The 13,491-nt window shown below is 42.3% G+C and overlaps 1 long non-coding RNA gene across 1 annotated transcript; it reads right to left on the bottom strand.

The window, feature by feature from the left end:
- Positions 1 to 10,560: 10,560 nt before the first annotated feature.
- On the bottom strand, positions 10,561 to 13,056 carry LOC149267408 (uncharacterized). The gene is made up of 2 exons (XR_016253095.1): positions 12,897 to 13,056; positions 10,561 to 11,688 (listed from the first exon to the last, which is right to left on the bottom strand). It is a non-coding gene; the product is annotated as an uncharacterized LOC149267408 (long non-coding RNA).
- Positions 13,057 to 13,491: the final 435 nt, after the last annotated feature.

Raw genomic sequence — 13,491 nt, 5'->3', positions numbered from 1 at the left:
TACTTTGGGCTATCAGCACACTACCCTCCACCAGAACAATGATGCCCAATACTACATTGTTGGTTCTGCTCCTAGGATGGACTCTTCACCACCACGAAAAGTCCTCCACACGACACCAATAGACTACAACAACTTTGATCCAAACTGGTCACTTCCTTGACCCAAAAAACACCAAGCACTGCTCCAATAAGCATGCACCAACTCACTCATTTAGGGTACTTAGGCTGCTGCAATTCTGGACTAGTAGGGCACCCAACCACAGTCCCTAACAATCCTAAAATATGGCCCAAAATCACACTTCCTTACTGCGACTTCCCTTCTAAGAGGGGAGGAGACCCTTCGCTGAAGTTATGGGCTACTCCAACCCTTTACAGACTTTCGGCCTCCCTCATTTTGACTGAGGCTTGCTACAACAAACCTCCTCTTGACTACGACATCCCTTCCAAGGGTTTAGACTCCTCCCAAATGGCCCTAAAACAATTCACTCTCCTTCGGCCTCCAAGAACAAGCTTCGACCTTCAAGACAGTATCTTGGCCTGCACAAAATGACCCAAAAACATCCTCCAAGTCACCTTGCTGTCTCTTCCTCCTTGTTGCAGCTAAGGTAGAAAATCCGAGCTCTTTTTATTGTGTGTTTATTGCAACAAATGGATGATAATTAACTTTGCCTTCACCCTATATTTATACACAAATGAGGGTTTCCATGAATTTGATGAAGAGTCATGTCACTTATATGAATTCCTCAAGCTTACATGACTTGTCCTTGTCCAAATATTAATGAAAACTTCAAAAATTCATATCTCCACTTCTACAACTCAAAATTCAACAATTCTTGAAGCATTGGATTCTCCTTTCCGTCCTCTATCGTCTCATGCCATCACATGTAGAAATGTGCTTACAGAAATGCCCAGAAGACATTTTGGTGCAAAACCCCATACTTGGGTTCCAAGCCCACAAGTGAACCTTGTGGCGCTTTTCCCTTCAAACCCTGAACCTTAGGGCTTGGAGTACCTCCCAAGCTACACAAATCAACACTCCCTTTTAGAGAGGGACGTACTTCAAAAACTAGGAAGTAACTCGTCATCATCATCACTTCTCGCAACACTTTCCCAACTCACGCTCGCAATTGCAACAATCCATGTGTGGTGAACTACGCCATTCTCAAGAGTGTCGCTATCACTGGAAGCATCCTGATTCTTCTTCTTTGCCTGTACCGCTTTCCAATATCTTCACAATTCCTTCTTGGTGGTTGTAGGAGCACCCTTGCTTCCCACTGACCACACGCTCTTCTTGGGCTGCAAAGTCTCCCTCTGAACTTGCAAGCTCCCTCTCGAACTAGACTCCCTTTGAGTCTCTCGAATCTAGACCACTTTCTTGGGAAGGCGAACCTTCTTCTTGGGAACCTGTACCTACTCCTCTAAAGCTTGCACTTGCACTTGCTCCTAATTCTCTGGAACTTGCACCTACTCCACCTGTTTCTTTCCATGATTTATAGGCTTGCTCGTTAACATGTAGAGACCATGCTCTAACTCCGAGTACAATCCCATCGGACTTAGAGCCTCTAGGCCCGAGTCTTGCCTTCCCATCCTGGAGCAAGACCTCAAACCATTTCCTCTTGATCATTGAGACAAAAATCACGCTATATTTGAGTCCTCGTAGAAATAGTACATCCTAGATCCGCATCACACGTCCTGTCTCCATCCTGAATGGCACAACACCTGATCCTCAGATCTCCAACTAACTCTTGTCGCCCAATACCATGTGCAACTTCGAGTCCCATCAACTAGAGTCTCAAAAACCTCTTGTGACCCTGTCATATGCTTCGCCGCACCATTGTCCACGTACCATCCATCCTCATTGATAGTACCCTGCGAGAAATGAGAGATCATAACAAAGTCCCCCTCTTCTAATCTCCTGGTGAGATCATCTATCTCAGCTGAAGTGGCAACACCGGTGACCTTCTTTCCTTTTCTCTTCTCATCATCTCCCTTCTTCATCGGACATCTTGATGAATAATGACCCATCTCGCCATAGTTGAAACACTTGACTTTACTCAAGTCCTTCTTTTTCTTACCCTTCATTCGTGCTGCATGTGCCACGTCATCATCGAAAGACTTCTTTGGATGAAGATCCTCGTCTTGCAACTCTTCCTAAATGAAGTCATCCCATAGCGTATCCCAGTATGACAACTTCTCCCTCACAATGATTCCTTTGATGAAGGGCTTCCATTCCTCGGTGAACCCTTTCAAAGCAATCCTTACCATATCTCCATCTGAGATAGTCACACTGATGGAAGCAAGCTCATCTTTGAGTTGAGATAATCTCGTTAGATATGAGGTCACACTTTCACCCTTTATCATCTTCGTGGACTTCAACTTATCCTCCAATACCAGTACCCAATTCTCGTTCTTATTTTGGAACAAATTTTGAAGAGTCATCCACATCCCATGTGCATTGTTCTTCCCAGACAAATGAGCTATTAGGGCATCCTTCACACCATCTAGGATGATCAATCTCGCCCTCGCATCCAAATCTTCATATATTTCCAACTCCTTAGGGTTAGTTGGTTTCTTGGTCTCTTTCTCAGCGAACTCCCAGATCTTGTTGACTTACACGACCAACTTGATCCTTTCCTTCCGAGTATAATTCGACAACCCCTGCAACCTGTCCTCATATCGAAGACCTACCTACAACTTCAACATCATACTAAGCCCTCCACTTACAATGTGATCAACTCCATCTCACGCTGTACTTCGATGATTCACTGAATTCCAAAGTAGCTCAGACACCCACTAATACCATGTTGAATTTCCATGACCTTGGGTCTAGGTTAGAGTCTTAAAATCACTAATGCTACCAAACCAAGAATCTCAACCATAAACTACTTTGCACAATGGAAATATAAAGTAGTAAATCACACATGCACAAATATACAAAGTTTTTAACAAATTGTACAATAACGTACAACCCTAATCTTCGTTATATTAAACCAAAATCTACATAATAAAACAGTGTATGGTATACAAGATACAATGATAAACTTTGCTGCAACTTCGATGTCGTATCTTGTCCTGTCGGTCCTTCACTCTTGTACTGCTCACTAGCTGCCCCTTAGTCCTTCAAAGGAAAACACATCGAGACTCCACGAGGGCTGCCACCTAACACTACTGCAAGTCACTTCTATAGCATGTATAAGGGCTGATCCAATCTGCTCTCTGGGTCGCTCTTGTATTTGTCGTAGCATTAAATATCTAGTTTGACAAATATTGGATGATATGTAGATATTTTTTGTAGCATAAGTTTTTTTGGGCTATAGAGGCCATGTAGAGTGTAATGTTCCAAAATGGAATTTACAACTAATAACAAACACATGAACTAGGCTAAAGCAAATAAAATCATGAATACACATGCACCATGAGAAACACCAGGAAGCTGGGCAAATAAGCTAAGCCATTTTACTAAATTATGAGTTGTAAGGAGTACATATAGCAAGAAACAAGTGCACCTGGGCTTGCATAAGCAAGATGGAGAAAACCCAAGTGGAGGAGATGACCCCATGAGCTAGGAAACTTCGGCCCAATATCCTTCTGCGTACACCTAGAAATTAGCAATTGTTGTTGCACTAGAAATGCTGAGTGACCCTCTGTGATGCTCGAAATCGCCTGAAAATGCAACTGTAGCTTCTTCGAAAAATACTCATACAAACCCATAAAGGGATCTGCCCCAAACCAACCACCTGCAAAACCCACAAAATGATGCAACTACTAGTTGAACAATAAAATGTATTGCTGAAAAAAAGGAGATTTCTGGGCTTAATACTCCTCAGAAAATTCTATAAAGTTAACCTTAGACTCCTCTCAACAAACCCACCAAAACCCAGGAAGGGATTTCTGGCTAATTTTGACCTTCCAAAATTGCCCTATTTTGGCACTATGCCTTCTTGAACAAACTCTGCATCCCCCAATGATGAAATCTGTTGGAATCCTCCTTATTCCTACTCAATCTGCTAAGAGAGTGTTTTAGAAAATTTCCCCTGTAGTAGGAGAGGCCTTCTACCACAAATTACGGTACTCAAGAGTTGAGCTCGATACCACACAAATTTGTCCACCGTCCCCTTTGCGCAGGCCCTAGAAAGAGAAATTCATCCCTCTCAAAGGCAACAATCTACAGCCCCGAAATTCTCCACAAAGCTTAGCCTTCCCCTAGAGCAACGTCTCTAAATTTCTCGCGGCAAACACCCCTTGGAAAATAGCTTAAATAAGTGGCACGAGATCCTCTATTGCGTCCTCCCTAGAGCACAAATTAGCTGAGGGGAATGGTTGAAAGATTCTCCCAAAGTTCCATAAGACTCCCTTCAATTGTAGCAGCAAATTTTCCTACCTAGGTTGGCACTTGAAGTCCACCGAAAGAAGGGTGATTTCTCCCCTTGGAGAACTCTGTTCTAAATAGCACTTGTGACACAACTGAACAACTTGAGCAACAATGTGTAAATGTCAAATTATCAAAATGTTTCAACTGCTACCCCCAACCTTCTATTTATAATTGTTGCCTTACTTTTCCTTGTGGGTCCCTCCAAATATTTCGACCTCCCTTCACAAAATCGATTTTTCTCCCAAGAGGTGTGTATTCCTTAAGGGGTGGCTGCCATATTCCACCAACTTTAATATTTGAACCACTTTCCCTAAGTTGATACCCCAAAATGTGTTAGCTCTAAAATGGAAAAAATGGTAGATCTCTTCTAGCAGAAATTTTTTGAGAAGGAACATTACAGTTCTCCCTGCCAAAAATTGGTTGACCTCAAGCAATGTTCGAATAAGCTCTCTCTCCTAGTTGAACCAAATATCAGTGCAAGCAATATTGGGGTCCCAATTGTGCCACTGAGCCATTCCTGATCCATGCGTTGACCTGTCACAAAGGAGTCCCCAGATACTATGGACCCAAGCCATCACGCTCAACGTGAAGCACCCCTTGCTCCATGCACAGTCCCAGGGTGTAGGAGCCCGAGAGTCCTCCCACCTCCTGTCGATAAGCAGAGCACCTCGATATTGCCAATCCCTTGTAAACTCCTTGGAATGTTGTCCCACCGAAAAATCAATCCTGAGTAACTCAAGAGGGAACTCCCGAAACTACAACCCAAGTTCCCTAAAGTAGATCCATTGTCTCAGTGTGTCAATCACAACCACCTCCTGCAAGTCATAGAGCCACCCAAGTGAGGCGCTATCCAGTCTCAACTGGTCCTTGGGAAGTGAAGTTCCTGCTATCAAACAGGTTCCCAATGGTATAATTGGGTTACCTCCCCCTATGAGAACCCACTCTCCCCAATCTGTAACACAACTGCTCAACGTTGTAGCTCCCGAGTCCCAAACTAATCTCAAGTGAGTCTACCAAGAGGATGTTGCATCGGTCTGACCATAACTATGACCCTCTCATGCTCTTGCAGGGTCATCCACTTCGGTGAATCTCCACCACAAATCCAATAAAGGGAAACTCCATTGTGCGTAGGTCTATCCTGCTAGGGCACCCTGCCAAGGTCTCCATCAACCAATCCATGCCCAATCTCCTATCGAAACAATAGGGAGAAGGGCCTTCCTCGACCCGTAGTGATCATCCTAATGGTCTTTGACCTGTCATCCGAAGGATGATGCAATCCTGTCTCTTTCATCCTCATGATCCTCCCAAAACAAGGTAGTCCTCTAACCCAATGGACCCCTGGATCCCACAGCTAGATTAGAGGCCCATCGCTCCCAATTCCTACTGCTTGCCACTGAGTAGTGCCAATGAATGCCAAGAATCACACGTGTCAATCATCCTGCCATACTAGCACAGTGCCCCAAGTCATCAACGAATATCTAGGGGGAGAACTACTCTATGTGCAACTGAAACACAATGGGAGACCTATACAATCTTCCGCTATAAAAACCAGCGCATCCCTAAAGCCTTAAGAGGCTGAGATCCCGTGCCGATTGCAAAAGGAAACTGCCATGCTGATGTTGCAGATCTCTAGTCATAACTAGTAGTCCAACATGCTCTTATTGGGTCCTCCCCTCCTATATCTCTCGGCCACCATACAGGTAATGACCAAAGCTATGCCCAACATGCGGGGACAACTCAACAATACCCGAGCCTCCCACCCCATGGCTAGCCTCAATCCTCAACAACAACACGGAATACACGCCTCTCCATGTGGAGGGAACCTCAGTGATCTCCCATGTGTTGATCCAAGAATGATCTAGATCTCTCTCTATGAGGGTCTTGCTCATCTCGAAGTGGAGTGATCCACTCGTCAACTGAAACCCTAGCTCCCAAGTTTGCAGCGACATAATTACCATCTTCCCCTCACCTCTTACTCTTGTGGGTATAGGCTCCATATATCAAGGGATAATCTCGTGTATACCCCACGACCCTGCTCTTGCATAGCCACACGATGAACTCTACCATCCCCTCCATGGATGGTGTACCCAAATACTGCTAGAAGCCTATGTGACCTCCTATAGAACAAGTCTATCATCCCATACACCGCATGCCCCTACAATGCTCCGGAATGCCTTGCCGAAGGTGTGCCATACAAATCCCCCATAGTCATACCCTCAAGGGGGGACTCAGGGGCAAAGTATATGCTACCTCTACAACATACCATGTCATCCCTATGCCTCCATGTGCCAGCACACACATAGTCTATTTGCCCCAACGGGAAACTCCTCTCCTATCCATGATACTCGGGGTCACATCCATTTGCCTCAGGTGAGTCTCTTGCTCCCTACTGCTTGTGGTGAGGGCATCAAGGGACAACAACCAACTCCTCTGTGACTGTATGCAAGCCCATATGGATATACTCAAGAGGTGATCATTGTTACATATCTCTATACACCACAGAATGCCACAGCTAGAGGCTGAGTCAATGTGTAGTAACTTACAACCTATCAGGGTCACCACCTCTACTACCACACCTCCATGACCTCAAAGGAGTGGACCTCCCCTCCTGATCCTCTCAGAGAGATCTAACAGGCAAACCTCCCTACGTGCCAGTGGTGGTGTCACTAAGGTGTTGCTGCCCGGTGTCCTCTGCACTCCACATATCCGTAGGAAAGCCTCATCCCTGTACAATGCTCTATTTCGTGGCTTATCGATGCCACCTCCTCTGATCAACCCTGACAAGGGTATGTTGATCATCCTGCAGTCTACGCTTGATCCACATGCCAAGACAACTCACAGAGTCCACCTACTCTGTTATTGATCCAGCTAGCCACTAGTGCTGCTTGGAACTCTAATATAAAATTGTGGGTGTGTGTCCTCAATCCCCGGATCTAGCGAACAACTACTACCATCGCCGAATGACTCCATGATGTGATGGGGAATTCCACCTGGATCCCAAAAATAGTTTGGCCCTCAAGCTCCTTTGGTAACCCACGGCCCCTACTGAACTATGGCCATTGATACATCTCGACACCTAGCCTACTCCATTGGGTACCAGCTCAATACCTCTCTCCATCCAACCCCATGAGAGGGATCAAATGCAAGAGCACCAGTATACGTAACAACTCCACCCTGCGAGTGCTATGCCCTACGCAACTTCTGTTGCCTCGTCTCACTGTCCTGGTCAACATGTACGATCTATCTCGGTAACTCAGCCACTCTCCCTCCAACATGCAGAAGTAACCTAACAATACTGCTGGCCCACTCTATGTAAGCCTGAAGAGAGCTATTCACTGGAAGTACTGTAACTCTGGTAGTTGCCTGTGTATCTATCTTCTCCTTGTCGATTTCAGGCCCAAAAGATGACTGCCCATCCGCCTCCATCATGGACTCAACATGAATCCTGAGCCACCCCACCACAGGTAGCTCCTCAAGCATAACATCCTCATCTAGCTCATGCTCCTCAAGTTGCTTTACTTACTGTTGTAGGAAGCGGTTAACTAGGAACTTTGTCACAGCTCTAGGTACCTCTGCGCCTACTGGCACCTCGTCAATCGAAGGTCCTATGGGTGCGTGCCCAACTGTCTCCACCAACATGTCAATCGAGGCTAGCAAAGGAAACTCCCGCAAGGGTGGCTCCTGTGTCACATTGGGTGTATCTACATGCTCCTCATCACCTTGTGTACCGTCAACATCATGCTTGACCTCCTCCTCCTTAGGCTCCTGATATCTAAAGCCATGTCTCCACCAACAAAATCGCATCCTAGTCTCACCCTCTAACTACCCTTGGCCTGTCTGCTCCTTTTGAGGAGATCTGGTGCCCTGATTTTGTCGACTCTCCCCATATGGTGTAAACGGTTGTACTCCCACGGCCTGTGCACCTCTAGTGTCTCTGTTGTAGGGACACAGATGGATTTGGCCTGACACCTCCCTCAAATGAGCCAACCTCTCATCATTCTAGCAAATTCCACCTCAAAATTCCTACATACTGAATCTCCTTTGAGCCATGGGTGGTGTACGGTGTAACCCGTCATTGTGCATACATGCCCAAATCTCCCATGATCTAGTTAGCTACCCCACAACTAACCAAGATCATGGCCATGATACCACTGTAGTGTTCCAAATTGAAATTTACAACTAATAACAAACACATGAACTTGGCTATAGCAAATAAAATCATGAATATGAATGCACCATCAAAAACACCAAGGAGCTAGGAAAATAAGCTGAGCCATTTTATTAAATTATGAGTTGTAAGGAGTACATATAGCAAGGAACAAGTGAACCTGGGCTTGAATAAGCAAGTTCAAGCAAACCCAAGTGGAGGAGATGACCCCAAGAGCTAGGAAACTTTGGACCAATATCCTTCTGCGCAAACCTAGAAATTGGCAACTACTGTTGCACTAAAAATACTGAGAATGACCCTCTGTGATGCCCAAAATTGCCTAAAAATGCAGCTATAGCTTCTCCCAAAAATACTCATACAAGCCCATAAAGGGATTTGCCCCAAACCAACCACCCGCAAAACCCACAAAATGATGCAATTACCAGCTGAATAATAAAACGTATTGTTGAACAAAAGGAGATTTCTGCCTTAATACTACTCGAATTTTTTTGTAAATTTAACCCTAGACTCATCTCAACAAACCCACAAAAAACAAGGAAGGGATTTGGTTAATTCTGACCTTCCAAAATTGCCCTATTTTGGCACTACGCCCTCCTGAACAAAGTCTGCGGCCCCCAGTGATGAAATATGTTGGAATCCTCCTTATGCCTACTCAATCTACTAAGGAAGTGTTTTAGGAAATTTCCCCTGTAGTAGGAGAGTTGTTCTACCACAAATTTCGGCACTCAAAAGCTGAGCCCGACACCACACAAATTTGTCCAATGTCCCCTCTGCGCAGGCCTTAGGAAGAGAAATTCATCTCTCTCAAAGGCAACAATCTCCAACCCCGAAATTCCCCTGGAGCAACTTCTCTAAATTTCTCCCAACAAAGACCCCCTGGAAAATAGTTGAAATATGTGGCATGAGATCCTCTAGTACATCCTCTGTGGAGCACAAATTAGCTAAGGGTAATGGCTGAAAGGTCCTCCCAAAATTCCACAAGCTCCCTTCAAATGTAGCAACAAATTTACCTCCCTAGGGTGGCACTTGAAGTCCATCGAAAGAAGCGTGAGTTCTCCCCTTGGAGAACTCTCTGCTAAACAACACTTGTGACAGAGCTAAACAACTTGAGCAACAATGTGTAAATGTCAAATTATCAAAAGGTGGCAATTGCTGCCCCAACCTTCTATTTATAATTGCTGCCAAACTTTTCCTTGTGGGTCCCTCCAAATATTTCGACCTCCCTTCACAAAATTGATTTTTCTCCCAAGAGGTGCGTATTCCATGAGGGGTGGACCCACATTCCACGAACTTTAATATTAGAACCACTTTCCCTAAGTTGGTACCCAAAAAATGTGATAGCTCCAAAATGGAAAAAATGGTTGATCTCTTCTAGCAGAAATTTATTACGAAGGAACATTACATAGAGCCTCTTTGTTGATGTAATTTTGGTTCAAAGATAGATTGCAATCAATGCTATTTTGGTTATATGCACCCCTGCTCTATATATGAGAAACTTTGCATATTTGTGTATAATGGTTTGGATTCATATGGATGCACATGAATATTTAAGTATTTTTTTGGTCAACTAGATTTTTGGTCCCATATTTTTCCAGTTCCAGCCTTATTCACAGTTTTGGGCTTATTGAAGGTTAGAAATTATTCATAATTCTTTAGGATTTTATTTCTATGCTTGAAAAGCATTAAGAGAAACGTTCCAATATCAGCATAGTTTTGCTGAGTTAAAAGGTCAAGAGGGTTAGTAGTGTGACAAATATATTGAAAATTAGATCTAATCTGAGTATAAGTTAGACAATCAAAGAGAAAGTGTTTTTCATCTTCAACCCTTTTAGTATCACAAAGGTAACAAAATAATCCAGTTTCACTATGAAGTTAGAAGAAGTGAAATGTTATATCACTCATTTATTTTCTTTTCCACGGAAGCAGCAAAGAATATAAGCACAAATTTAAAAATACAATATAAGAGCTAACATTCATGTGAATCTCAGTACATTTGTACCCTCCATGAACTTTGAAGACCATTTCGATAGAACTGACCTCAATTTTCGTATTGAAATATGGTTCAATAGGGAAAGTATTTTCACCAAAGCCCTGATAATCTTTCCATAGTTACATCGCTGAGGCTACACTGGGTAAGCATCAGTTTGTCAAATAAGATCAAATCCAAATTTCAATTACTATGTGTGAGATAATGTTCACCAGAAATAAATTCCTGTACAGCAGTGCCCTGCAAGAGCATTAGAGATCAAATCAATATCATTTTACCGAGTTTTAGCATTGAACAATAGTTCAATAGGGTGAGTGTTTTGATGAAAACCATAATGATAATATGTTGGCTTGCATAAAATATATTCTTACAAGATGTAAACATCAGAAATTAGGACTGAGAAATCAGCCTTTTCAACTTGTCAGTGTGCTCATCGGTAGTAATATGCAATGCAAGACGGAGACTGGTCAAGAGATCATGACGTTCCCAGGATAAGTGAACCTGAGACTGAGCATAAAAGGCCTCTATCACAGAATGATATGCCAGTAACTCTTCATCATGCGTTTCTAGTCTTTGCTCTGCCACCAAGTTCAACAGATTATTCCTATGAGCTTTGTTGTCAAGCTCAGTTCTAGGAGAACCAAGTATTGCACTCCCTGTACATCTTTCAACAGGAGTCTCGGTGTATTTTAAGATTTGATCTATGGATTCTGTTAACTCTGTATCTTTAAATCTTTTGGCATCATTACCTGGTGGAGTTTTAATGCCTCTATACTTTCCATCCTTTCTATCATCATAAACATACACTCTTTTCACACCTATCGAATGCGGAGCAAGTGAATTTCCTTTCTGATTTTTTTTTATCATTTCTCTTCTTCCTAGATAGGGCTACATCATTCTTCAATATTGCATTTGCGTGATTGAAAGTCTTGGGCCTTCCTGAATCTCTATCTCTACTTGCTTGAAAAGAACATTCTTCAACGTCTAATGTTGCCCTGTTTTCTTTCCAATCATGATTCCTTCTCTGCTTTTCTACTTTTTCTTCAAACTTCCTTTGAGATTGTGCGTTAGTTTGCATATCCCAGGGAGATGATGCTATCGAAGTTGTCTCACTATTTGCAGCCATAGGATATTTTCCTTCATATATGATATTGTTTGTTTGCTACAAAAAAGGGAAAAGAATAGATCAGTCATTTCATTAATCAACTACTCACAGAATCTCCAACTTCACTAAAGAAATTAAATAACTCACTAATACAGATTATCAATGAAATTTTCCACAGAATTAGGAAAACTAAGCAAAGTAGTTTAATTGGTTAAAAAAGCTCAATTTAACTTTTCATCTTCTCTATGCCACATAATTTGGTAATATTTCCATGGCAATGCAATGAGAAATGTCTTTCTTAGTTATAGTTCATCCGTGTAGAGGATTTAGAGGAGTTGGAAGAAAAAACTAATCTACAGGGAGAATGTACAATTAGATCTATGCCATATTCTAAAGCCCTAGCTCTAAACACAAAGAAATTATAATTTAAGAAACTACAGTCAATCCTACTTGTACATGTTGAGAGCAATGGCTATGTCAAGTATACAACAATCTACAATGTTGTAAGTAAAAACAACCCTATTTATCAATTAAGCTGTCCATCTGTGTGGATGGATTAAAATAGAGCCTAATCTACAAAAATAATGGACAACTCGTATTTATAATCTTGCGAAGTCCCAGCTCAACTGGAAATAGAAAACACTGATAATTTAAGGCAGCACGACCAATCCTAATTGGCAATGTTGGAAGCAATGCATATGTTAAATATACAAGAATGGACAATATAGCAAATACATCTAACTCTCTGTTAGATGTCTACCTATCTAATTATTTAGATGGATAATAGTAAGACCTAATGTACAAGAAGAATGGTCAATTGCATAGGTTATCTATTAATGCCTTAGATCAACTAGAAAGAAAAGGTACCTTTACATTAAGGATTTCAAAATTATCTGCAAACCCTGGAAAATGAATGCATGCTATTTTAACTATGAATTTGAGCTTTTGAAAGCCCAGGCTGAATTAAATGCAACTGCATGTAATAAATTAGTGATAATCAGCTTAGACATACTAATTACTGTGGGCAGAAAAATTCTTTTCAAAAAAAGCTCTTAATTCACATCTACAGATGCTTACAGATGCTTATGGAAGGCCTTAACTGTATTGGTAATGATCTCCAATATAGCAGTAACCAAATAACAAAAATTGTACATTAAGACCCAAAAACATAATAAAAATACAGTAAATATGTTACTTGTGATGGTAGCGGGTACCATTTTCCTTTTAGCCATTCTTGAGCAGGTCTTAATTTGGAGTAATGATACCTTTTCTGTATATGATTGTGAGGAAAATATATAAGGAAAAGCTCAGAATTGGTGCGCATAGCTTGGGTGATGATGCCCGGCCACCAGCAGCCTTTGTCATGGAAATAGATAGGACGCAAATGAAAAATATTGATAAACGACCCGCAAAATATTTATTTGGACACACTTGTGGAAATAGATAGGACGCAATGAAAAATATTGATAAACGACCCGCAAAATAATGCAAGAAACTGTAGGGCACTTTTAAATTTGCTGAAACATAAAATGGATGCTTACCCGTTTCCTTCGGCCTCAAATGATAGGAGAATATCTCCGCCGGAATGCGCACCAATTCCTTGTGGGCGTCGTCGGCACTTTCTCAGAAGCATCGTAGTTTTCCTATCTTGGAATACCCTCTTTCGAAACAGAGATCGATCAATTTACCGATGAGAAGCCCGATCCGGAACAGCGTTCCAAAAAGGCTACTGCGATCGAAGTGATACCTAATTTTACTAAAATGGTGCAGACGTTGAACCTGTGTGGATTTTGCTTTGGCCGTGAAAAAATTTAAGGTGAAAATTGGTTTTTCTATTATATATGGATTCAGTATTTTTAA

Source organism: Pinus tabuliformis, chromosome 6, assembly GCF_031772625.1.
Source record: "Pinus tabuliformis cultivar Carrire ecotype Pingquan chromosome 6, CPIR1, whole genome shotgun sequence".
In the NCBI taxonomy this organism is placed as follows: domain Eukaryota; kingdom Viridiplantae; phylum Streptophyta; class Pinopsida; order Pinales; family Pinaceae; genus Pinus; species Pinus tabuliformis.
The sequence above is the reverse complement of the archived record's forward strand: the minus strand, read 5'-3'. Positions and strand labels throughout refer to the sequence as shown.